The sequence below is a fragment of the Neofelis nebulosa genome, chromosome 1, assembly GCF_028018385.1.
Source record: "Neofelis nebulosa isolate mNeoNeb1 chromosome 1, mNeoNeb1.pri, whole genome shotgun sequence".
In the NCBI taxonomy this organism is placed as follows: domain Eukaryota; kingdom Metazoa; phylum Chordata; class Mammalia; order Carnivora; family Felidae; genus Neofelis; species Neofelis nebulosa.
In genome coordinates this window covers 102,192,890-102,217,216 of record NC_080782.1, presented here as the reverse complement: position 1 = coordinate 102,217,216, position 24,327 = coordinate 102,192,890, and positions in this window count along the sequence as shown.

The following is a 24,327-nucleotide window of genomic DNA, read 5'->3' as shown; positions in this document are numbered from 1 at the left end:
TTTTTGTTTTTTCCCTTCTTCCTGTGTTTGGGCTTCCACTTCATTATCTTCACCGAAGATATGAAAAGATCTCAGTTTCGTCCCAGAAGCCTAGGGGGTCAAGGGCGCTTTAGCTAGATCATCACTGTACCAAAATCTGGCAGAAGATGAGTGAGTGTGTGAGAAGTGGGGGAGGTGGGTGGTTAGGAAAAAAGCTGGCGGGGAGAGGTCCCTGCCCTTGCCCCAGTTTGGGCGACCCGGAAAGCAGCGTCAGTACCTCCCTCTTCAGCATGCCTGCTCACTTAGGCCAAGCGGGAGGTGGATGGAGAAAGGTTCTGTCCCCAGACTGCCGCCTTGCAGAGGATAGGTCGCACCTCCCCGTGTGTCCAGCTCCCGTGGCTCCCCCAGGCTTTCCTGAGCCTGGAACCAAACCCTCAAAGTCTCCAAGTGGCCTGTGGGGTGCACCCGACCCGAGGATGGAGCTGCCATTCTGCTCCGCGCCCGCTCTGCACGGTCGCCCACTCACCTCTAAGTATTTCTGGCAGATTCCACTACAGCCTTTCCCCCCTTGACCTTCACCAGGGGGGCCACAGAGCTCACCCTCCGCTGCCAACAAATAAAACTCATCTGGCGGGCAAGAACCTGAAGAAAGCGCCCGAGAGGCCCCTCTGGGGACGCGCAGCCCAGTATCAGGGCCCCGCCCCCTCCCTTGTCCCCAGTTCTTGTGCGGGTGGTTCTGGCGCGGCCCGGAGCCAGACAGAATAGGAAGATGTGCGGCCAGCTGGGACCCTTTCCTCTGGAGCCTGGCCCGCGGGCGGAGAAGATCCCGGGGCCCAGTACGCACGCTGTGCTGTAGCGGGAAGCGCGCCCCGACCGTCCCGCGCACCGTTCGCGCTATTGAAGCCCCAACCCCGAGGGTTCGCGAGCTGCTTCCGCCCAGTGGGTACGAACCCGGGCTGTCCTAAATTCATTTTTTTCCCCCTCCCGTATAGTCTGTTAAATTGACTAATAAACTCAACACAGCGTTCTCTGTGCGGCTTCAAAAAACTCGGTAATTTCGTTAGAAAACGTTGAAATTCAACCCCGAAGTATTCAGTCCAAATGTTTAGTTAAAGTAACCCCGTGGGTTAATAAACTAAACAAAGGCAACCCATGCAAAACTGGAGCAATGAAAACCAGGCTAAATAAACGAAGGGAAGTTTATAAGAACCCTCTCGGAGAAAAAAAAGAGAAAAGGCACCGGGCACGAAGGTTTAATATGAAGCATGTGAGCGGGGCTCAGCTTACAGGTACGCGGGCCGACGCCGAGGAGCGCTGTCAAGCGGCCTCGTGGATTTCGGGTTGCTTTGCGCCTCCCGGGAAACCCTACCCGGGCGCCGCGAGCAGCCTGGCGGCGCGGGCGGCTGCGAGCTTCCCACTCGGCCACTAGGCGCCCAGCCGGGCCCAGGGCGCTCGGCCAGCAAAGCCCGGCAGCAGAGCCGTGCGCCTAGGGCGCGGTGCGCGCCGAGCCACCCTGCGGTGGCGCTCTTCCCTCCCGGGAAGGGCGGCGTTAGCTCGCTTTAAAATAACCCTGAGTGAGGAGCACTTTGCAGTTTGGAGATGCAGACATAAAACAGTGGGTTCCGCGCGCACAGACGGTCTCTCTGCCTCCCCTCTCGCCCCCGGTGGGTAGCAGGGGAGTAACAAAGACGCTGCCGCGCCGCTGACGCCGAAGAATCTCTGATGCAAGAGGAGGGTAGGCGTAGGGTAGACGTGTCTACTTTTTTTTTTTTTTTTTTTTAACGTTGCCTTTACGTTCCCGAAAAGAAGCCGAGGAGGTAGGAGGGAGAGAGAACTAGAAAAAGCCAGGCCCAGAAATCAGGAGCCACTGTTTCTCGTTTGGGAGAAAAACTGTCTAACAGCTCGGTCACTTGTCCACCTCGCCCTCAAAGCAGGTTCGACCATGAAAAGAAAAAGGCGGGCGAAGGAGGAGGTTTATTTTTCAGACCACTATAACTTCCCTCTCCCGGGCTCCTTCACCCCAGCCCCCCTCCGGTTTCTAGGAGGGGCGTCCCCCAGTCCCTAGAGCCGATTCTGGGAGCGCCGCTCAGAGATCAGAGGCAATACAGGTTCGATGCTAAATGAACCTTCAGGCGGCAGCACAATGGCCTGGACCTCACACGGGGGCACCGCGCCTTCCCCCAGCCGCGCTCAGCTCCCGCGGCTTCTTTATTCCACGTGGTGAATCCCGCGCGTCTCCTACCGCCGAGGAACCAAGGGGCCGACCCGGGGAGAGCAGGGCGCGCAGGAGAGGGCCTGAAAGGAGGTGTGGGTTTTAATTTTTAAAGAGCATAATTGGGCTGAGGAGGGTTATTTTTTTCGCTGACCAAGGGGGGAAAAAAGAGGAAGAAGGGGGGAAAAAAGGCGAAATAAAACACATTTATCTATCAACCGCTAGACAAGACAAAGAGGTTTTAACAACAGTTTGAAAAGAGCGGCCTGTGAATGGTTACTATTCAATTTGTATTTTATTCCCCGCTGGTCATGGAATTGAGATCAGAAGAAAAAGTGAAAACACATGGCTGAGGTCAGGGGATCAGAGAACCACCACATACAGCAAAGGGAAGGGAAAGCAATGGGAACTCGTGTGAAGAAATGGATTATATAAACAGAGCTTACCATCGCCTGCGCCCCATTATCCTATAATTTACCCTGCATGGGAGCATAGAAATATATTAAACTAGTGATAGGTTTTACCATTTCTTTACAACCCAGCCTCGTGCCAATCAAGCCTACTATATACTTTGAGACATGTTTAGAATTCTTGAACTAATGTGTTTATTTTAAATATCACAGGGAAATTATTACATCACCAGAAAATAATGCCAGAGCGGGGGTCTGCCGCCCTTTTGAAGTCCTGCTGCAACGAAACATGATTTTAATTACATAATCACTTTGAAACTATAATTATACAATAAACGATGAGGATTAAGCGGGAAGTATAGAGTACATTAAAAATTGCTTAGGTCTTGGGAAAACAAACTGAACATGCAGGGGGAAAAGAAAGAGATGAAATCTGAGGTCCTGGGGAGGGGGTTGATAAATCTTGCAATCGCCTTCCTCTGGGCTTCGGTTGTGACCGGGGCCTGGTGCTCGCGCTGCCCTGTCTGAGGGAGGGTGGGTGGGCAGGCGGGTGGCCCGGACCGTGTCGCCGAGGAGAAACCCGTAAATCTGAGACAGAATCAAAGAGAAGCCAGAAAGACGGCTCTGGTGCTTTTGCTAACCTTCCTACACCAAAACAAATAAACAGAGTCGTTGCTGTGGTATTTAAGAAATTCGTGTACGTTGAAAACCGTCAGGTATCGGAATGCCAGGGGGAGGTTGAGCGTTGCGAAAGATTGGGTTTTTTTGTTTTGTTTTTGTTGTTGTTGTTGGTTTTTCCCTCCTTCCATTCCACGAGGAAAGGCATCCAGCACCGACCGCGTCCTCGCAGGCGCAACGAGTTTATAAACAACTGCGTGTCGGTGGCGCGGGCAACCCAGCGCGCCCGCGAACAGCTCCGGGTGCGCCTGGTTCCCGGGACGCACACGCTGCCTAGAATCCGCTTTTTCGTCCGAGGCCCCCCCTTCCCGAAAGCTGCCCGGATGAAGCTTAATTTGGGGTTTGTCTTTCCGGTGAGGCCGAGGTGGAGGCAGGTCTTCCTTTAGAAGGCAGCAACTTGGTTCCACCTAGAGCTCACCCTGGGCATCTCTCTCTCTCTCTCTCCTCAGCTTCCCTCTGTCCCCAGAACTTCGACACAGCCCAAGATGCTGGAACCCGGCCCTGGACGCTAGTCCTTCTCCTGTTCAGATCCTGATGGGGTGCCCTTCACTGAAGACCCGTGGAGGAAGGTTTGGGCCTGGACACGAAGTCCCTAATGAATTTGGAACCATGCTAGGGACAGAAATCTCCGACTGAATTGCACAGGTAGAGGCTGGTGACTATCTTTTTTTTCAGTGGCACCTACTTTTGCCGTCGGTGTTTTGTCAGGCCAGCAGCGCCCCAGGGAGTAAGGAAGAGGGCAGCCCCTGATGTGGACCTCATCACACGCCCTGGCTAGATTTTACGAGACTGCCTTCACCAACGTTCCAGCCAAGGACTGCCGGTGCTCGCCTTTCATACTTCACAGCAGGTGCCCTGAGTGGGGGAATGGAATGGTGGTTTGGAATGCGGGTGCTGGCCCAGGCAACCTTCCCGGATAAAAAAGGGTTAAATACTCCCAACCGAGGCGGAGAGAGGCACCCCAGCACGCGAGGGCACGCCCGCTTTTCGGTCAGGCAGAAAATGATGATCACAGAATCAGAAATGTTTAAATTCACTCGTAATCCAGAAGAGGCTTCCCCAGGAACTTAGACATGACGTGTTGGGCAAGAGGGAGAAAGTGGCAAAAAGAACCTTGCCTTGCCCGAGGTTGGGCCTCCTGGTGGCTCCCAGCCCTGCCGGGGGCCGCCCGAAGGCGTGAGGAGAATGGCTGTCTTCAGCTCCAAACCATTAATATTAAGACACATCGGCCTCGCATTAGTCTGCAGCAGACCATCAACGACCAAGAACAAACACAAAAGAGAAATAAAATAGTTCATCCGAAGAGTCCTACTGTGAATGTGTTTATTTCTTGCTTTACTCAGCCCAGGATATAATTTACTCACTGCCCTCTTGCAAACAAAAGCGCGCACTGGCCTGGCAAGGTTGATGAGCCCTTTTCAAAACACCCAAGGAAATTAAAACTGGGCACGAATTCAGGGTCCATTTTATATAGAGCCTGTAGCGCCAATGCGTGCAGTTCTTAACCCCAGATGAACACGTGACGACGCCAAGATATTTCTATTTGAAAAGGAAGAGGAAGAAGAAGAAGAGGAAGAGGAAGGAGAAGAAGAAGGAGGAGGAGGAGAAATCTGATTCCCAGGGAGTAACAGTAACACTAATATGCATTATTTATCCGCCTCTTGCTTAATACTGGCAATTTATGTACATTATCTCATTTAATAAAGCAACACTCCATATTATATATAATATAACAACGTTGGTTATAATTCCTACTTTATTAATACTATCTAATACTTATACAGTGGTTATGTGCCTAGAACTGTGGTGTTTTACATTCATTTATTTATTCCTCCCAACAACCCCATTTGGATAGGAATGTTATCGCCATTTTACAGTTGAGGAATTGGGGCAAACAGAGATCATGTACACCGTCCCAGCTCACAGACCATAAATGGCAAGATAAGGATGGAACCCAGACTTTGAAATCGACACCACGTAAAGAGGGACCGGGCGGGGAGAAACTGAGGCTTTATCTGAAGTTCCAGCGAAGACTCCTGAGGAGCCGAGATTGGAAGCCAAGTCGCGGCGAACAGGGATTTCGGTTCGTCCCCCACCCCCAAAGGGGGCACGGAACCCCAAGCAGTGCGCCGAGGACAGTGAATCGCACTTGAACCCACAGCGCCTGCCCGTGGCCCGAGGGCTCCGCCCGGGAGACAGGGCCAAGGGTGATGTGGCCCGCCGGGCACTGAGCTATTTCCTGCGCCGCTCGATTCTCCGCGGCCTGGGCAGCAGTTTGTTTTCTCAGAGACACAGCTGGGGAACCTCAAGGAAGGGCCGTCCGCCTGGACCCCGGCGCGACCGCCCCCGAGCGCGAGGAGCGGGGGGCACGGGGCTCTGGCCTGTTAGATTGAGAGAAGAGAGGAGGGGCCTGCCCACAGCTGGCCGGGGGCGCCCTGCCCGCCGCCCAGGGGTGGGCACGCAGCTGCCTTTGCGCGCGCGAGGGGCTCAGCTGGCACTTCCCTGGGGCACCCGACCGCGCTCCAGCCACACGACGTGGCCCGGGGGCTGCGGCGTTCGCCTCTCCCTGACGCGCGGCGCGCACCCCGGGGAGGCGCACCACGTCCCACAGGGTCAGGGCCGGGGAACTTCGCAGCGGCCTTCGCTTCCAGCGCCCGGGACTCGAACTCAAGTCCGAGCGCGGCCCACAGGGGCTGGGGTGGAAAGAGGTGCCGGAAATGGGCCAGGAGGGGGCGGATTGGAGATGGTGTTTGTGCCTTGGTAAAGCCAGCGGGCGGGGGAGAGTCGCCTCCGCCTTCCGAAGCCTTCCCCATCTCTGCCAGGTGCTCCAGGCAGTGACTACAGACTCTGCGCCACGGAGATTGCAGTCTGAGACCACTAGTCCCATTCTACCGGCGCAGCCTGAGGGTCAGGTGTGTCTGGAGGCTTTTTGTGTATGGGCTTTGTCTCATTTCCTCCTGACAGCTAATAATTTTCAACAAAGAAGTTAGACAAGATACTGTCCTAACTGCTTAGCAGAGTGCCCAGCCCCTCTGGGGACTTAATACATGACAGTTCCCCCCTATTTTATAGGAGGAAGGCACTGAGAGGTTAAACAATCTTTCCCGGTAGATACAGCCAGGAGGCGCCAGGAATGGGAATGTATCTGTGAACCGTCACCTGACATCAGAACGCCTTTCACTTCCCCAGCGGCAGTGTTTCAGGAAAACTCAGGATGGGATTTCTGGGCAGAACTGGGGAGTGCGGGGGGGGGGGGGGAGAAGAAAGAGCCTTTCCAGAAAATCCAAAAGGAAGAATGTTTTCCTTCCAGAGGGCTGTGAGGGTCTAGTAGGGAAGGGAGATTTGAAAGATCATCAGTGTTGTACTCATATGAGAAGCGAATTACTTGAGCACTAATCACTTGCTCAGTGCTCCGCTGAGCCCTTTACAGCCAGCCATGTTTTCCATCTTGGCTGCACAGTTGGAATCGCTTGGGGGAATTTTAAAAATCCAGATGCCTGGAGCAATTAATTCACAATTACTAGGGGTGGGAGCCGGCCATCGGCGCATATGTGTGTTTTAAGCTCCCCAGGTAGTTCCAAAACGCAGTCATAACTGAGTACTGCTGCTTTAGGGAAATTCTCTCCTTTGATTCTCACAACAACCCCCACAAGGTAGAGACCATGATAATGCCCATTTCATTGGTGAGAAAGCTGAGGCTTAAAGAGAATCTATATATGGTCCAAGGTCAGCCCAGAGTCAAACATAGATTTCTCTGCTGCCAGACAGCAGGTATCCAGCCTCTTAGAGTCCCTTCTAACTTTAACACCTCCCTGGCCCCCAAATTTTACCTCACTGGGGAGATATCCTCAAGTCACAGCAGGCAGAGGTTGGAAGGACATGGATATTGCAAAGCCTTAGGCAGAGAACCTCAGACCGCCTATATTCAGAATCTTGAGTAGAGAGGGAAGCCCAGTGGGCAGAACGGGGTAAAAAAAACGGCATTGGTGTTCTTTGGAAAAGGTAGGTCACCAAATGCGCCACAGACAGAGCGCTCTGTTCAGAAAGATGATGCGTGAAGGTTCAAACCCAACCACAAGGGCGCAGTATAGACTCCTGGGGAAGTCTGGGGGAAGTGAGCACTCAACTAGGAAACCTGACACCTGGCTGGCAGTGTTACCTCGGCGGAATCCCTTAACCACTGGATCTGTTTGCTCTCCTGTAAAACACAGTGGTTGGACAGAATTATCTCTAAAGTTGCTTACTGCACATACACTTTATGGTTATTTAAGACCCCCTCCCCCATGAATAAACTCAATTCTGGATTACATTAGAATACAAATGACAGGATTTTAGCATCTTCACCGTCTCTCATTTGCTTTCTCACACCTTCTTTGACAGTAAAAACTGCTACCCCCATTTTGTCAGGGAAACTGAATGAGGCTCAGGCTTATACTGCTTTCTCTAGTGGTTTCTGATACTATGCCTAGAAACACATCTCCTGTTAGGCCCTCTGCTCATGTCTTCTTGGTCATTCTGTAGTCAGAGAGCCTCGGGACATTGGCAGAATGGCAAATTGAGCTTGAGGCCTTCAAAACACCAACATTGCCCCAGAATTCAAGCAGGGTCACAGAAGGTTTTATGTTGGGAAGGGGGTGGAGGGGTGGAGAAACTGGTCTTCTGAATCAGTCCTTTCTCTCAGCCTCAATTTTTTTCATCTATAGCCCAAGGATCACTTGTAACTCTCACTGGAGCCACAGATTCATCCGTTTACGGCTGTGAAGATGTTTGAAAAGTCTAAGAGCCAGAGATGTGACTTATTTTCCTTGAGGAAGGCCTAGTGTGGAGAGGCAAAAGTCCATAGCACTCCAGCTCTCTACATATGTGCCTTGTACCTCAGGGTCCTAAAGTCTTTATTTTTATTTTATTTTATTTTATTTTATTTTATTTTATTTTATTTCATTTCATTTCATTTCATTTTAGAGAGAGAGTATGTGAGAGAGACAGAGAGAGAAAGAGAGAGAATTCCAAGCAGGCTCCACACTCAGCATGAAGCCCAGTGCTGGGCTTGATCCCATGACCCTGGGATCATGGCCCGAACAGAAATCAAGGGTCGGATGTCAACCAACTGAGCTACTCAGGTGCCCCTTAGTCTCCTAATTTCTGATGGCTCATCAGACTCACCTGGGAGGATTTAAAAATAATCATGTCCAGGTCTCAATCAGATCAACTAAATCAATAGCTAAGGGGGTCAAGTTCACACATGGTTTTTTTTCTTTAAAGCAACTATGACTCGAATATGCAGCCAGAGTTGAAAGCAATTGTGATAGACGTTTATAGAGCATCCATGAAGAGACCAATGGTCACCACAGAACTTTAAGGAAACAAGTCTGTTTGGAGATCTACATCTAAGGCTGAAGCCAGGTGGGTGTATGCAATTGCTCAGGAAAAGAGTGCAGAGTCTGAAAGGGCTGAAGACAACACCTTAGGAAAGCTCAGCACCAACAATGGAAGAGGATATTATCCAAGAGATTGCTTGGAGGAACTTGAGATGCAGGAGAAACACCTGGAGGCATGAAGGGAGAAGAGAATGTCATGGTGGACAGGGAGGTCAACAGTACACCAGGCTAATTTAAGATTAGGACTGGAAAGGCTTCATTGGACTTGACCCCTGAGAAGTCCCAGGTGGCCTGAGCAAGAAGAGAAATGAAGTGAGGCCAGGCAAGCCGAACTGCAGTTCACTGAGAAGTATCTGGAGATGCGCCAAGAGAGACAAGGAAACTCCTTTCCCCAAGCCAAGGATTCAGTGAGGATTGCCACAGATCTCCTCCTTGAGAGTGTAAGGGTATCTTCACCACTCCACTGAAAATATAAGAAGAATCTAGTTGTTATTTTTGATGCCTGAATTGAAATGGGTTTCTCTCCCACAGGTATAAACTCCTCCTCAAGCACCAAGAGTACTTACCACACTCCAGACGAAAGCTGAGCCAAAACTCAGAGCCAGAACATAGAACCTGTTTAAAACATGCTTGGTTCTCTTCAGAGCCAGTCTAACCATAGTCCGCTGCAGCCAGGGGGCAAAACAAGCAAAACCAGCCACAGCTCTGGGCCACAAGAATCAGTGTGGAAGCTGCCCACCATGGAGGCCTGACTCTGCTGCCTGACAGGAAGCCAGGAGAGCAAAACAGCCGATATCCTCCCCAGCATGGCTGACCCCGATAAGGCAACCCAGAGAGCCTACAATGAGAGAAAACCCCCCAAAACACCAAAAAAGGCAGAGAAGCCTTGTATGAATGGCCCAACGCTGTCAAGTAAGACCAAGAACCTGGACGCCACGAGGAGACTGGAGAATTACCCTTATCGGTCTCAGGCAGGGCAGAGCCCAGGTCTGAAGCCAGGCGGCAAGGGGTGCGGGCAGCCTGCCTTCTGGTCCCCTCCTTTGCTGCAACTTGTGTCTTCAGGCCTCCTCCTCTCGAGGCCCTGCCCGCTCTTCCTCTCCCAGCCTGACCCTGTCAAGATCCAGAGAGGCTTCTGAGCTAGCTAGGACCCAGCAGGCTGCTGGGCTGGGCCGGGCCTGCAGCAGTGGAGTTGTGGGAAGAGTCTGGACCAACTCCACCACACTGTCTCCTCCTCAGTAGCCACTTGGCTTACATTTAAAAGACGAGGCCCAATCGGAACAGCAGCTCCCCTTTGGGAGGGGGGTGGCGACGGGAAAGGGATAGAAGGGGCTGTTCTCTTTCTTGACCCTGGTGTAGGTTACCTGTTGGGGTTTCAAAAGTTCACCGCGTTTCATGATTTGTGCACTTTTCTGTTTGCATATTGCACTTCAGTGAAACGTTGTTGTTGTTGTAGGTGTGTGTTTGAAGGCAGCCAGGAGCATGCCCAGTGGCCCACTGTTGCCAGGCCCCAAAATACCACCCTGCTATTTCTCTCTCCCTCCAGGCGATGGCCTACAATTTTCCTCTTGCCCTGCAGCCACCACCATGCAATTTGCACCTCGCTAATTTCCTGGCTAAAGCTTAATGCTGTCTGGTCACTGCTCACCCTCCCCAAAAGCAGCGACCTGATGTCTGTCCTGCCCCCACACTTTGCTCTCTGGGGCTTCGGGAGAGCATCTGATTGGCCCCTCGGGACTGGGATGATCCTTTTTAGAAATTCAGCTTTGAGGACTCCCATCAAGAGGTGGATGCTCCCTGGTGACATAAAATATTGCAGCTTCCTCCAAACTCGTGGTATGAATGGAGCTGAGGTGGTTTTGGAGTTGTTCTGAGCAAGCAAAATATCACATTTCGCTTAGGTTTGAGGGGGTGTCGCTTGGCAGGACCGAGTGATTGACGCTCTTACTCTTCAATTTTCTGCTCGTTGAAGCGTTAAAGCGGCAACCGTGAAGTCAAGAGGAAGCCAACAGTCTGGGCACAGAGTACTTAATTCCAATCTACAAATAAAAAGCTTTTATTAGACCTTCCTTCCTTCTCATTTTGCCTTAGATCTCAAATTATCTTCCACAGGGGCTGGCCAAAAAGCAACGGCAGCGGGCTGTGAAGTTTTTTTGCAGGCAGCAATGAAAACAGTTGAGCCCTTTATCCTCCATAATGAAGGGTTACAAAGACTATATATAAGTGGTGAGTAAACACCTAAGACTATTTATGCTTCCTGATTCTTAAGGCGGAGTGAGTTAGTGGGAAAATTCACTCGGTTAGATGTCAGAAGAGCTAGGTTCCGGTATAGATTAGCTGTATGACCTCAGATAACTTATTGAGACTGGTTGAGCCTCAGTTTCCAATCTCTAAAATGAGAGAGTCGGACTAGATAAGAGTCACAGGTCTTGTGTTGTTAAATGTTCTACTGATCAGTGATATTTTTACCCAGCTAAATATACATTCCTCCACCCTCATCAAATGTGTGGTAGGTAGTAAGAAAACAATCCCATCCACGTGGAGGTGAGGGTTCGTTGGAGAGGTGAGTGTGGATTTAACAGATTCTGTGTGGCCACACTGCTAGGCTCTGTGAATGACACAAAGATGAATCCAATGAAGGTCTCATTCTCAAGGGTCTGTGCGTAGCCAAACAGTGTACGTGGCATCTCCCTCCTTATTAGTGACCACGTAAACGCCCTCTGATCTGAGCATGAACAGGACATAAACTTCTGGCCAAGTGACAGTCCGGAACCAGATTTATGCCCTGATTCCTCCATCATATTGTGTTTAAAAGTCACTCCTGTAAAGTCTCCAACTCTAGATGTTTTACAAGCATTTTTGAATGAGCTGATTTAGAAAAATTTGCTTGTTGCAAAAACACATGCAAGTTGACATTTGATTTGCTCCTGACCTTAAATTGCTCAAGGTCTCCCTGGCCATTTTAAGGATTTCTGTGTATACACTTGTGTAGGTGTGTATGTACCTATATATATATACACACACATGTGTATATCTACCCACATTGGACACATGCATTTGTTGGTGCTTCCGGTGGAAAAAAAAAATCCTTCTAGCTGAGAGTTACAAGTGTATTTTCACTGTTCTGTGCTTGCACACGTGTATATTTAGCCATGTCCATCCACATACCCCATCAACTCTTGCCCTTTAGTCTGCGGCCAGGGTGTTCTACCAGTTCTGTCCCCACTAGCTTCTGTTCCAGAAGCTGCCCAGTGGCAAGGTGTCCTGTTAGGACCGGCTCCACAGTTTGTGGCATCCACTGCAAAACAGAAATGCAAGGCCCCATGTTAAAAAAAAAAAATCAGGGGCGCCTGGGTGGCGCAGTCGGTTAAGTGTCCGACTTCAGCCAGGTCACGATCTCGCGGTCCGTGAGTTCGAGCCCCGCGTCGGGCTCTGGGCTGACGGCTCGGAGCCTGGAGCCTGTTTCCGATTCTGTGTCTCCCTCTCTCTCTGCCCCTCCCCCGTTCATGCTCTGCCTCTCTCTGTCCCAAAAATAAATAAAAAAAAAAACGTTGAAAAAAAAAATCATCAAAATTTTCAAGATGCTGACACTAGAGCATTAAGCCAAGCATGGGGCCCTTCCATAAAACCAGACCTGGCCTCCGCTTCGCCTGTCTGTGCTGTTGGGGAAGGGCATACATTTGGGCAGAGACTGCTGTGCTTTTAGGCAGCTCACCCAGGGACGCTGCACCACTGTCACTCGTGTGAGCTCAGGGTCCTGCCGGTCCTGCCGCTACAAGTGGACAAGGATGGATGGAAAAGCTGGAGAGGATGGCAGAGAAGAGCGTGCCAAAGATGGTTCGTGCTCACAACACGAGCAAACGTCTGCAAGGACATCAGGGATCGTGTCACTTAGCCAGCCCTTCACTTTTGTTGTTGTTGTTTAATAACTAGCGGTGGCCGGGTGGGGTGAGGTTGGAAGAGATAAATGCTCACATTTTGGGTATCTGCCCCTTCCCTCTGTCCTCCTGGGCCTGGATTCTGAGTTCCTCATCAAGGCACTCCTTCGCTCAGACCACATTTGACTACAGGTGAAAGGAGCCACCCATGGATTTGTCATTCACCTGAACTAAGTGTTGTAGTCCTTCTGGGTGTCCTCAGGGCTCACCCTGGAGCTGTGGACAGTCCCTTGCTTTCCAGGTGAGGAAGCTGAGGCCTGGAGAGGTACTCTGATTTCACCAAGGCTACAGAAATAGAGTCGGAGCTGAGGCCAACCCCAGGCTTGCATCTAAGCCCAGGCACTTCTCACAGTCACAGCTAGATCAACAAGAATCTGGAAATGCAACCCATTTATAACAAAGGACATATTTTTAAATGTTCTTAAATTCTGGAAATAGTTTCCATTTTTCCTCTTCCAGGTGAAGAGGAGGAAAGAGACCCAGGGTAGGAAGCTCAGAGTCCTGTAGGCTGTCTTCTGCGTGCCCAGACTCCCCTTCTCAGGCCCTTGTCACCAGTGGTGACAGCATCTTCCCTCCCCAGGTTTCAGACCCCTTAAGTTCTCCAAGCCGCGCTCCTCCATCTTGGTCTGGTTTGAGGGGCTGAGACTTCTGGTGTGAATTGTTTTAGTCACAGAGTGGGGAGACTTCCCACTGGGGGAGGCCTTGGAGATCTCGTGAGAGCAGTCCTAAGGACGGGATGACAAGAGAGAAGGAGGAAGCAGGTAAGGAAGCCTCTTTCTTTGAACTCGGGAGGTACATGCTCAGAGGATCTCAGGGTGCCGGGCAGAGAAGGGATGGCTGATGCCGGGGCCCAACGCTTTGACTCTAACTGACCTCGGGCCCAGAGCTGGCAGGTGACTTAACCAGGGTCACAGGCTGAAATCCATGCCTCCTGACTTTTACCCCAGCCTCATCCCACTTTGTCGTTCTGTCAATGATCTCTCCACGCTTACTTTAAAATCTTTATCTTGGGGCTTTTTATCCTTCTCACTTGTCGTTTTTAAGCAGATCCCCACCAGCCCCTGTCCTCCAGGGCGAGTGCCTGCCTTGCTCTGGCAAGTGGATCTCCTTCTCAGCAGCAGCTGCTAGGGCCCTGAAGACAGCTAAAATCTTGTAGAACCTGGACTGACTCCTGCAGCGGGCTCTCCAGGCTCACCTCTAGCCGAGCCGGGACTGTTCCCCTTTCCCACCTGCCCTATTCTTGACGCACCCCCTCCTCTCCTCCCATGGACCCAACACTCCCAGACACAGCATTCCTGTTTTCTGGTAGGTTTGAGGTTAGCCCCATCAGTGTTTAATGACTCTTCATGTCATAACCTTCCCATTCCTGACACCCGCAGGCCTCCGGCATGATTTCCCTCCAGCTGCGGAGTTCTGGATGAAGGCTGCCCACCTCTGGAATGCGTGCTCTGGGGTCCTGGAAGTGTCAGGACCAGCCAAGCGAGGCGGGAGCGTGTGCCTCCTAGCCAGTCTGTGCTAGGACAATGGGACTTTTCTTCCTGGCCTGGCTCAGCTGGCAGTCTCTCTCCCACTCTCTTTCTTGGTTGGGCTTTGGTTTAAAGTTCCCTTTTCAGGATTAGGTTGGTGTTTTCTTTCCCATGCCACCGGGGAAGTTTCTGTTTCCCAAGTGGACCGTACACAGACAGGTCAGTGAGTCAGAGGCCTCTACCGGACCACAAGGGTCGGTGTTCAAAGGCTTCTCGAAATCAGCCTGGCAAACGGAGGCCCCGCCAACCTTGTTTGTTGTCATATGGAAAGGCGCATTACAGTGCAAGCTAATCTCTAAATGATTATATATGTTATTATAACCAAGCATCCTCTCCCCACCCCACTTCCCAGGATTTTCATAGAAAATCCTCGAAGACGACCTTCTGGGGGATGGAGGGGTTTCTGTTTAAAGCAGCATTGGCTTTTTGCTCCTCCTTTTTATGCCTTCGGCCACCTCAAAGTCTGGCTATCAAGGAAAGTCGGATCTCCTTTTCTCTGAAACTCAGTGAAAAAACAAATGAAACACCAAAAATAGTTGTTTTGTTCCTCTGAACCCAGCTGAGACAGGCCATCATTATTAAAAGTAATTCTAAAAGCCAGGAGGTAGGTGTGAAGGGTGGGAACACAGAATCTCTGTAAAAGCGGTGAGACTCTTTCGGAAGCACCAAGGCCTCGAACCTACCATTTTTACACACCTGTCCCTGTGGGGCTGGCACACCCTTCCCCCCAGCTGTTCCTGCAGCTATGTGGCTGGCCCCCTATTATTTTCTGCCCGGGGGGAACTGTGCCCCCATAAGCACACCTCGAGACCCTGAGAACGAGCCTGCAGCTTCCACACTGGGCAGTCTTACAGAAGCTTGCCCCCTTGCAAGGCTGCGGTCTGATGTCAATTTAGCCACACGACAGCCCCACACAGAGCTGCACCCATACGGTAAGGGGAAGCTCAGTAAGAACAAGCAGAGGCTTCTCTCAGTGCACTGTAATCTTTTCCTTTCTTTTCTTTCTTCTTCTTCTTAGTGCAATACCTACTGACAAGAAGGGCGCAAAGTAAACAAAACAAAACAAAACAAAACAAAATGCCTTCCTCTCATTCGGCTTCCCCACATCATACCCCCAGGAGTAGCTGTGACTAACAGTTTGGTGTTTACCCTTCCAGATCACAGACACTTCCAAGGATCCAAATGAATACTCTAGGACCAAGCTGTTGCTGTCGATGTTTTCAGCTCTTATTTTAGAACCAACTTCTCTGTGATCAGTTCACACTTAGTAAATCGAGTACAACTGAGTCCTTCGGTAGCATTGAGTCCTTTTGCAAAGAGAGCTGGCTTTGCCCGAAACTTTACACTATCGTCTGCAGTTGTGAAACCACAAACTCAAAAGTTCACCTGAACCGCGCCTTTGGCCATCCCAGGCAGCTCACTGCCCGTGTTTCCACTGCAGGTTTTGTAAGACATCTGCAAACACATCTCCTGTCTTGATTTCATTATTTACGTAATTTAGAAGGAAGAGCCCTACGGATTCCTTATCAAGAAGAGCACTTACTGAATAGCAGCTTTCCAAGCTGTGTTCTGATGCCCGCTACAGCATCCCCCCAGCCTGCACCCCCCACCACTTTAAAGAAATGAATAAAAACAAAATTCCATGATCCAAGTCTGTTTTCTAATAATTGCTTCAATCATAGTAAGATTTACTTATTCTTACTCTCAACACCGATCTTGATTGGCTAGAAATACCAGAAGCTGTTCATCTCATAAGGAGAAAATATCGATGATTATAACGTGTGAAAACACTTTTTCTCCACTGCTCCCCCTTGTTATAAGTAAAAAGAGAAAGAAAGAAAGAAAGAAAGCGAAAAGCTATGCAACAACCAGATGTAGCAATTTGCAAGACAGTGACAAGGGACACAGAGCCTAAAGGAACTGGCCACCTCAGTAGGTTATCAAATTCTCTTTGGTTCCTATGCAAGTTGTCTGATCAAAATCACATTGGTCACTGACATTTATTCATTCATTCATTCATTCAAGTTTTCACTTACATTCCAGTTACTTAACATATGGTGTAATATTAATTTCAGGAGTAGAATTTAGTGGTTCATCACTTACATACAGCACCCAGTGCTCAAACCAAGTGCCTTCCTTAATACCCATCACCCATCCAGCCCATCCTCCCCCACCTCCCCTCCAGCAACCCTCAAGTTTGTTCTCACTAGTTAGGAGTCTGTTTTATGGTTGGTCACTGACACGTAATAGAGAGCATCATAGACAATATTTTGTTGGCCCTGCAGCCAAAGCATGTCTGCCCTCTGACTCTGCTCTACTGGTACAGACCCAGCCTTCTTGGATGAGTCCTGTCCTACTCAGGCTAACCCAAAGGATGTGAAGGAACTGCCCGGGACCACTTCCTGAGTCCACCCCACCTCTTCACCTACAGTCCACCATGGGACACAAGGCTGGCTCCACTGGTACTTAAAAAACATGGGATGAGCACTGGGTGTTGTATAGAAGCCAATTTGATAATAAATTATATTAAAGTAAATGAAGAAGAAGAAGAAGAGGAAGAGGAAGAGGAAGAAGAAGAAGAAGAAGAAGAGGAGGAGGAGGAGGAGGAGGAGGAGGAGGAGGAGGGAGAAAACATGGGAGATTCTACTAATAATTTTGCCCATGGAACACTGACCTGTGTGCCTGCTTGCACAGATTATTTAATTCCTGATTTAGTTCAAGTTTTAGGAAATTTAATAAGAACTATTTTCAGAGACCCGTCAGGGACAGGTCTGCTATATATACATCCATTAATTAAAAAGAACTCATTAAAAAGAACCTTGAAAAAAATACCAAGTAGATAGCAGCAAAGCATGGTTTGACTTACTTTGCTGACTTCATGAGGTAATTTGGATGATGGAAGACATGCCACCCAAAAGGCAAAATCATCTAGTGAAGTGGGAGAATAAACCCATACATTCAAGCAATGACGTCCATGCTTCTAGCCAGGAATGCAATTTTCCTCTCTTTTGAATTATTCATTTCCTTTTTAATAGGTCACGTCTCATTTACCTTGATTTAGCATCAGACCATGTACAGTTATGGATTTGGTATGGGGGAGGGAGGAGAAGGAAAAAGAACAAGAGGGAACTTTATGTGAAATACGGTGACCCTGTCCTTAAAACCCAAGTCCACACTGGTGACGGATTGTATCACATCTTTGATTTTTTTCTATATTGCACAAAGAGTATAGGGCTTCCTTATGTTTAAATATTTGCAAGAATAATGAAAAGTATGCCTGAGAATACCATTTGATGAATGACGCTTTTGCATGTGTCACTATGAGGAAGTATCATATGCACATTTGACCACAAGGCTAAAGAGAATATTGAAAAAGAAAACGCCACTGTAGTGTGAAAAATAGACCGATCTCTACATCTGTCTACAGGATGAATAAATCACTAAATAAATATTTTAGTGGCCTTAAAGTACAATCAAAAAGAGCAATTCCCTAAAGTGGTTAACTTGAGTCCTCATTAGAAGGTTTATTTTCTTTGAATATATAGATTGTTATGTATCTTCTATTGCAATTATGATAAATTTACAGGACAAACAACATATGACCATATTGTGTTAACTGGGCATTCTACACATGATGATAAGTAGGAATAAAGTATTAAGATGGAGAATAGGCAATAACCAACCTCGACAGAGGAAATGCCACAGTCTCAGGTCCTGATTCTGCAGGGACTTTAGGTGATTTAAAAAAAAAAAAAATCCATCTAGAACCCTGACTTCTTTCCACCAGATTATTCTTTGTACCACAGTTCCCGTTGTACTTACTGGCTCATAGAGTAAGCACAGCACTCAATAAAAACTTGTTGAATAAATAAATGTTGAACCTGATGTAGTTCATAACATTCTACTAACTTTTTTTTATAGCATTCTTTAAACAAAACAAAACCAAACAAAACAAAACTTACCACTCTCCTGGGGGTTAGAGATCATTTGATGAGAAGCTAGGAAATTATCATGACCTTTGGAGGTGATGAACCTTCTGAAATTTTGGTTTCTCAAGTTAACATTTTTCTATTGGGTCACATGTTTTAAACATTTTATGGTTTTTTTAAAAGAGGTCTTTTACAAATTCTTATTTTCTAACCCAAAAATGTAGTACAGCAATCCTCACTAGGCAGAACAGTACGGAAATACCAAAATTATGCAAAATCTGGTAGCCTTGGTCCTCAGAGGTAGCCATCGCAAGCAGTGCAAAGTTTAATCTCTCAGTAGTTTCTTTCTAAGAAGATCCTTTTTTAAAAGATTGTATTTATTATGTTTATTCATTTTTGAGAGAGAGACAGAGATAGCACAATCAGGGGAAAGGCAGAAAGGGGTACAGAGGATCCGAAGTGGGCTCTGAGCTGACAGCAGCGAGCCTGATGAAGGGCTTGAACTCATGAACTGTGCGATCATGACCTGAGCTGAAGTCAGACACTTCACCAACTGAGCCACCCAAGCCCCCACAAGATTTTAGTTCTAAGTGAGCTCTACACCCAACGTGGGGTATGAAATCACGAACTTATGATCAAGAGTCATGTGCTCCACTGACTGAGCCAGCCAGGCTGGCTCTTCTCTGTCTGCTCTTTTTTTTTTAATGTTTATTTATTTTTGATAGAGCACAAGGGCGGGGGGTGGGGTGGGGGGGTGGGAGGAGAAGAAGAGAGAGAGGGAGACACAGAATCTGAAGCAGGCTCCAGACTCTGAGATGTCAGCACAGAGCCCGAAGCAGGGCTCGAACCCACAGACCATGAGATCATGACCTGAGCTGAAGTTGGTCACCCAACCAACAAAGCCACCCATGCGCCCCTCTTCTATGCTCTTCTAAATGCAGTGTTTTTCTTTAATTAGAAGTTTAAAAAAAATGGATCAGACCACACATATTATTTTTCAGGTTGCTTTTATCTTAGTGAGATTTTTTTCTAAGTTCATGTGATAAAACAGAGTCCAGGCCAGCCTTCGAAGAAAAAAAAAAAATCTCTTTCATTCATTAATCAATTCAACAAACACTAACTGAGGCTTCACTGTGTGCCTGGTACTATTCTGGGCTTGAGGCACACAGCAAGGGTCCCTGCCCTGTGGCTGCCTTCCCTGGGTCAGTACTCAGGTGTCTCAATGTGAATAGTTGTTAACTACTTCTTGAACCTTTGGGAACACACATTTTAGTTACTAGCTGAAGCATGTGATTACAAACCTTCTTTGGGGGTACTGTAGGTTAAGTTCTAAAATTTAATTAAACCACTTATATTAGCTAATAGGATTTTATCACACACATTTTTTAGAATTTCACTGAAATCAAGCAGTATCTTTATCTTGGAGTTTAGAATATATTTTGTTATTTGGGGCTCCTGGGTGGCTCAGTCAGCTAAGCGTCCGACTTTGGCTAGGGTCATGATCTCATGATTCGTGAGTTTGAGCCCCGCAACAGGCTCTGTGCTGACGGCTTGGAGTCTGGAGCCTGCTTCAGATTCTGTGTCTCCCTCTCTCTCTGCCCCTCCCCCATTTGCGCACTCTCTTTCTCTCTCTCTCAAAAATAAGTAAGCGTTAAAAAAAATTTTTTTTAATGAATATATTTTGTTTGGGGATTGGATGTTGACATGCAGTACGGTGTAGCTGCAGTTCTGTAAGGGGGGTTGGGATCCCCTCCTACCGCCAAGTTATGCCTAAATCATATCACCAACCACAAGAAAAAACAATCCACAGCAGGAAGCAAGCCTGTTCTCATCCACCGAAGAGCCCTGCGGTGCTGGCTTAGATAACATGCTGAAATGGGAATGTTCGAGTATGATGTTTTAGAGAAAAAGAACAAATGCCTTCTGGATTTCCTTGTTGCACATGTTTCCATGACAAAGGGAAAAAACTGTGTGCACGCGTGCACATGCCTGTGCACACGCTTAAACCCGTGATAGGCTAGAGTGTAAACTCTTGGAATCCTTGAGTCAGCATGAGCTAATCACTGTCCAGGCCCCAGTAGCATTCTCTAAGGAGGAAATGCAAACCCTGTAGTAAGGAAAATATTTTAGAGGGCATCTCTTAACGCTACTTGTCCCTCCTACACGTGATTGGCTGTGAGACGAGGCCGAGACTCAGTCCCTCCCCAGAGGCTGCCGGCTCTGTTAATCCGTCTCCCAGGTCCCTCATGGGGGCCCAGAGTCAACTGGCTCCCCTGCACAGAGGTCTTATTGAAGCTCAGCTCTGGTCAGGTTGCTGGCCTTGTGAGGGCAGCATTTCTAACTGCCCGCTGGCCTTGCTTGGCCCACTGTGAACTGTGCGGGCATTCGTGCAGTCCCAAGTGGGAACACCTCTGCCCAACTCTCAGTCTTGAGCAAGAACTTTTTGAGTCCTGGCAGCAGAAATGGACTGCCTGGAGGACAAAGGGGCATTTTCTGGAGACTGAAAATGAACGTTTCCTCGGTAAATCACGGCAATTTTCTCAGCCCTGGTAAGGCTGGGCTGAGGTTTGGGCGAGCAGTCTGTGGGGAGAGGGAGGGTGCTCTGTATTGGAGAGAGGCAGTCCAGCATGGGCCCGGCGCTTCCCTGTATGTCCTTGCCGAACGTGCCAAACTGCTAGGCTAACAGTCGTCCGACCTTGTGCCACTTCTGTAGCTGTAGCTAGTCATGTAGATGATTATGTAGGTCAAGGTGACCGCAGGGTGGCTAGTGTATTGTCCACTTGCTCCCTGGTGGAGTGGGGAGTGGCTTGCTTACTGCTTGATGTAAAATGTGCTGAGCTCCTGGCCCTGGGTTCCTTCACTGTGGCTACATGCATAGCTACCTTCTGGGACCATCACATCTCCCCAGGGGACCGAGGGATAGGGAATCTGCTCCATGAGAGTCGCTCCCTGCAGATCTTGCTGTTTGTGTGTTGTCAGTGATAAATTGACTTGAGTCTCCCTATCTACTTGCAGTACCTATGGAGTTGTGGCAAGCCAACCTACTTGCTTGCTGTATTAGTCTTCTGTTGCTGCTGTAACAAATTACCACAAAAACAGTGGTAACACAAATTTATTATCTTACAGTGCTGGAGATCAGAAATCTGAAATGAATCCTACGGGGCTAAAATCAAGGTGTCAGCAAGCCTACCTTCTTTCTGAAGTCTCCAGGAGAGAATCTGTTCTCTTGTTCCTTCCAGTTTCCAGAAGCTACCTGTCTTCCTTGGCTCAGGGCCCCTTCTTCCATCTTCAAAGTACATTACTCTGACTTCTGCTTCTAACATCCCTTTTTCTGCCTCCTTGATCTTGCCTCCATTTCATAGGCACCCTTGTGATTATATCGAGCCCACCCAGATAATACAGGATAATATCGCCATCTCAAGATCCTTAATCACATCTGCAAAGTTCCTTTCGCCATGTAAGGGAACATATTCACAAATTCCGAGGATTATGACATGTACATCTTTTGAGGGCCATTATTCAGCCCATTACAATTGCCTTGTCGTCTCCCGTGGGATCTTGCTACTTCTTGCCATTCTCTAGAATGTTACTCCCTGCCTAATACTCCAGAACCCAGTGCTGATAGGCAGCACACACTCAAGACAAAGCAGGGAATCTTTCCTGCCGGGCTTTAGTCGATGATCTGGTAAAAGCGTCGGCTGAGCCAAACTCAGAGGCCTGGTACATATCAAATGAAGATCCACGAGGGCAGAGAACCTTGCTTGATTTGTTTACCAATCAGCCCCCATGCCTCGAACTGTATCTTCTGGAACACGTAAGTGTGTAATAAATATTTGTTGAATGAACGCATTTGTTCAACTTGCTTGTTGCCAATTGTCGATGTCTACTCATACATAAAGTTTTAAAATGACTCACCGCAGAAAACCCCTTATCTATGTGACGTCTCTGCTTCCCCAGCCTTAGGTCTCAAGGTGGGGTGCCTGGTGGTGCCTTGGTCAGAATAGACAACAGGGATGTAGGAGCGGGTTTTGAAGGAAACTAGGTTATGTTTTGCACTCACTGAGTTTGAAGTGCTGTTAAGTCAACCAGGTTGAAATGTCAAATGGGAAGTTGGAAATGTGGCAGAGAAACATGGCAAGGTTAGAAATATATGTATAGGAGCCAACCATGGAATAGAAGTAGATGAAGGTATAAGATTGATGAAGCTGCCAGAGGAAAGGCTGTAGGGAGAAAAGAGACCTGATTTGGTTAATTCTTCAGCATCTTAATTCTAGATTGATGGTCAAGAACATTTTGGGGTAATATTCATACACTTTAATGATCACAGCCACTGACACATTTTCAGGTTCAGGTCATATTCCTTAGCCATGACACCTTATTTCCTGTCTCCTTCTAGCTCCAATCCGTCTGCCAGGACAGAGGTTCCCTGTGTTTCGCTTACCCACTCCCACTTTAAAAGTCTTGCCTGTGGGGTGCCTGGGTGGCTCAGTCGGTTGAGCGTCTGACTTCAGCTCAGGTCATGATCTCACAGTTCGTGGGTTCAAGCCCCGCATTGGGCTCTGTGTTGACAGCTCAGAGCCTGGACCCTCTTCGGATTCTGTATCTCCCTCTCTCTCTGCCCCTCCCTCACTCAAGCTCTGTCTCTGTCTCTCTCTCAAAAGTAAATAAACATTAAAAAAATTTTTTTTAAATCTTGCCTGTGATTCTCATCCCACCTTGTGACTGACTTGAGCAGTTGTCCACCTGTTCCCTTCTCTTCTTGCACCCTCTGCCTCTGCCACCAGTCACACCGCTGGGCTTTGAGTGACCAAACACCAGATTGCCAGACTCAGACAGCTTCTACATGGCAGTGTTTGCTTGGATTTACAACTACCACCACCCCAACCCCAACCAGACACTAGGCTGTGAACTGCACGGGTCACTCAGTCCAGATTTCTATCTGTAACTATAAGCAAAGAGTTTTTTAATCACAGATTTCATTGAGACAAAATGAATTGGCGAATACTAGCCTCATGATGAAAACGAAACTATGTGTGGTGAACGTGAACACACTGCGAACAATCATAGAGAAGGGTCCTGCTACTGATTCCACTCCTCAAAAAGGGAGCTGGCAAAAGCCCATAGCCAGTGTGGTAGCCAGCTTTCAAGATGGCCTCCAATGATCCTTACCTCCTGGTCTTCACACTCATCTATTGTTTCCTTCCACACTGTAACAGTGTGAGTCTGTATGACCAACGGAACATGGCAGAGGAGGTGACATATCATTTTCACTACGAGGTTATAAAAGGTACAGAGGCTTCCATTTTAATCTCTCTCTTGAATCATTCACTCTGGGCAAAGCCATTGCCATGTTGTGAGGATACGCTGTAGAGAAACCCATGTGACGAGGAACTGAGGCCACCAGCGAATAGCCATGGGAGTGAGCCACCTTGCAAGCTGCTCCTCCAGCCCCAGTCAATGACTTGACTGCAAGCCAGAAACACCAGCTAAACTGCTATTGCATTTCTGACCTACAGAAACTGTGAGATAATAACCGTTCGTTGTTAAGCCATTAAGTTTTTTACAAGCTTATTTATTTTGAGAGTTGGGGGGTGGGGCAGAGAGAGAGAGAGAAATTCCCAGTGGGGCTCCATGCCCAGCTCAGAGCCCAAATCGGGGCTGAGTCCTATGACTGTGAGACCATGACTTGAGCCAAAATCCAAGAGTCAGATACTCAACCGACTGAGCCACCCAGACACCCAAAGCCATCAAGTTCTGAGGGCAATATGTTGAGCAGCAATAGATAATTAATATAACCAGGAATGGAGACAACTCCTGACTTACTCCTCCTCTGGAGGTCCTAGTCAACTAACTCTCCTCTCTGCCTCGCTGCTCTTGCCATAGGATGGTCTATACTGAGGTAGGAGCATCTTTGCACCAAAAAGCTCAAAATTTTTGAGCCTCAGTCCCTGGGCTTGAATGTTTCAGATGGAATCAAATGCAAATTGCTTACAAGATTTGAAAAAAGCCCAGCTATTTTAACTGGTAACCAAAGTAGATTCATGCTAACACGAGACTCTACTTTTTTACTGATCAGGAAAGTAAGGCTTAAAAAAAATATTCATACTTCATGGTGAAAAGGTGGTTCAACTTTTCTGAAATGTACTAAGGACATTCAAAACTTTTCATGCTCTTTGATGCAGAGTTGGTTATACTTCTAGAACTAGATCTTATGAAAGCAATCTGAAACGTATAGCTAAAGATGTTTCCTGAAGCATTTATAGTAGCAGAACAGTAGACA